Source organism: Bison bison, unplaced genomic scaffold (assembly GCF_000754665.1).
Source record: "Bison bison bison isolate TAMUID 2011002044 unplaced genomic scaffold, Bison_UMD1.0 scf7180017864304, whole genome shotgun sequence".
Taxonomy (NCBI): domain Eukaryota; kingdom Metazoa; phylum Chordata; class Mammalia; order Artiodactyla; family Bovidae; genus Bison; species Bison bison.
This window is the reverse complement of record NW_011494876.1, coordinates 12,567,034-12,569,811: the sequence shown is the minus strand read 5'-3', so window position 1 is coordinate 12,569,811 and position 2,778 is coordinate 12,567,034. Positions and strand designations below refer to the sequence as shown.

The 2,778-nt window shown below is 54.6% G+C and overlaps 1 protein-coding gene across 2 annotated transcripts in view; it reads left to right on the top strand.

The window, feature by feature from the left end:
* The window catches only part of CACNA1D (calcium channel, voltage-dependent, L type, alpha 1D subunit), a 349,684-nt gene that overhangs the window by 320,475 nt on the left and 26,431 nt on the right, over nt 1-2,778 (top strand). The gene's annotated exons all lie outside the window — the stretch shown is intronic.

The window sequence follows — 2,778 nt, the reverse complement described above, 5'->3', positions numbered from 1 at the left end:
TGACTAAACTTTTCTCAGACTTATATATATATAACACACATATATATATAATCCAGATACTGTTTTTCCATTTTTGTTTAAGTACACATTGACTTAAAAGTGGAGGTGGTTGTGTTTTGACTTTCATTTTCGAGTTTTAAAGGTGCAGGATCCGTCTGCTCAGTGCGAACACACCCGGCCTCTACCCCCTCAGCCCCAGGTGTGTTAGAAATGTTTGGTGTGTTTTGTAACAAACTGAATTGCGTCACTCCCAGTGGGGCTGGCTCAGGTCTGAAAGCTGAGTCTGGAACCCCAGGCCAGGACAGTGGCCTCTCCTTTTGAGAAAGTGGCAACCTCTGGATCCTGGGGGATAGTGCAGCTTGCTGGCCAGCTCTGTTCCCCACGTGAAGCCAGAAGCACTGTGAGCTCTTGTTGCTGGAGGGAGCCACCCAGAGCTGGCAGGGCCAACAGCTCAGAGCTGGGAAAGAGGACCCACCAAGAAATGATTAAGGGAAAGCGTGCAAGACAAAACACCAACAGAACCAAACAAAAACTCCCACCCAGAGAGAGGTGCCTGGCTCCCCACAGGAGAACTGACCCTGCACCTTTAAAACAGCTCTTTGGTTTCCGTTCTTTTCTTTTTAGCTGCACACCCAGGTGTTCGCATGGCTGAGACGAATTGCTTTTCTTAAATTGTTGTAACAATGTGCTTGAGCTTTTTCTGCAGCCTCCATTCCTTTCGAGTCTCAGTCTTTCAGAATATTCTGAAGCAATTCTGTTTTAGGGTGGTGGCATGGAATCGGAGTTATCTCTTGCCAACTGTATTCCCCTACATATTTCTCACGATGCAGATGCATGCTTCAGAAGAGCGGGCTGTACCTGTCTCGGGGGAACCTTCCTCGCAGGCCCCCCCCTCGTCTCACCTCTCTTGATGCGCCACCCTCCCTACAGCCCAATCTCTCACATCAGTGCCATCCTGGCAAGGCTCACCTGGGGAGAGTCATTCACATTTCTGTGAAACTTCATTTGTTTCTATTTCACCAAGAAAAAAAAGGGGTCTGGAATTTGCCTCCCTTCCTTTGATCAGCTTGTAGCCCTACTAGGCTTTTCTTAAAGGCTACATAGTCTTCCTCTTTCCTGGCCCAATGGTGGGCCCTGCTTTTCTCTCTGCATTTCTTAACGTGGATTGGGGGTTAGGGTGACAAGGGTTAATCTCTTCCAAAATGGCAGTCAGAGCCCTGGAAAACCTGGAAAGGAAACAGCACCTTAGTAGGGATGGGATGCTCAAGAAGTTCTATGGCCCAGGTGGTGGATGTGCCAAGCATAGAGCTTATCCAGGCTGATGTCAAATAAGGGCTCTTGTCACTGAATTTCCGAAGGTGGAGACTTTAGGCTTTAGGGCAGAGGCTCTGGTTGAGTTGCTGGGCAGGGTTGTAGCATCTGCGTTCACCCTTTGCCTCTTTGTCTTTCCTCTTACCTTCCCAGTAGATGAGCCTTTCCCACCCCGTGGAGCACTTAGAGAAGGGGGATATATTTACGACCCTCTGGGCCAGCGCGTGGGTAGCTCCCATGGCGGAGGGACTCGGTGTCCACGGTAATCTGGCCAGAGGGCAGCAGACTGAGCCAGGCCAGCCCGGCACCTGGGACTGGCCTTTGTGGGGCACTCAGGGAACCCTTACAGCCCTGGTGGGAAAGCAGAGTCAGGGCCCATCTTAAAAGGCCTTGCCAGCACAGGGGTGATGTGAGGCACCCCCAGCTCATCGGGAGCTTGATGAGGTGATGCTCAGGAATGAGCCTGGGAGCCAGGCCAGAATGCCGGGCTCCGGCGCTGCCTCTGGCTGTGGGGACAGCCTGTCCGCTCTGTCCATGCTGAGGTGTCTCGTTTCCCATCCGGATCTTGCTCGTGTTCTCAGCTCCGCTGTGGCCTCCTGCCGAGTCATGGCTCTTCCCTTGTCCTCCCAGGGGCTCTTCTGTCTTTGGACCTTCGCTCCTGGACCTGAATCTTTGGCTCCTTTCCCCTGAGGAGTGTTCAGAGCGGTGACCCCATCGCTCTCTGAAGTCCCGGGCCCAGCCGGCCTCCCTGCACTCACTCCTTTTCCTTCTTTCTCTGTCCTGCTGTAGCTGTGAGTTTGCTGTCTTAAGACTCTTCCTGAGCCTGGTCTCAGTAGCTCAGCATCTCAGTGCAGAAGGTCAGGTAGCCCTTGGAGGCCCTGCTTGCAGAGCCCTAGGTGGGCACCTCCGCCCTGGAGCTGCCCCTTGGGCAGAAACACGATCCACCCTCTTCACTGAGTACAGCGACCACCACCCCGCCACTGCCCCACCCAGGTTCTGGGCCAGGGAGAGCCAGGACTCTCCCATAGGAGCCCCCTTGGGCCCTCTAGGCTAGCACCATCCAGGCTGAAGGGGGAGAGCAGTTAGGCCTGCTTTTGCTGGAAGCACCCCAGCGAGGGATGAGATGGGCTTCCTGTGAGTATGGCCGGTGTTTTTGTGGGAGCCCACAGGGGAGACTAGGGACTCTGACTGGCAGAGGCTGGCTGACCCTGGGATTGTCGGGCCGCAGTTGGTCCGCCTCCTGCATGTGGCCTGGTGGAGAGGTAGACTTCGCTGGGGAGAGGCAGCCCCACAGCACCAGGAGGCTCTTGGAATGGAGCTGGGCCGTTCCTCAGGGAGTCAGTGGGGTGGAGAATGAGAACCCAGGTCTGGGAGGCCCATCTCCCAGCTCATCTGGCCTGGAGCAAGTCATGGAACCTCTGTGCACTTGCCTCTCACCTCCCTGCCTCTGCACAGGGCATTGTTAGA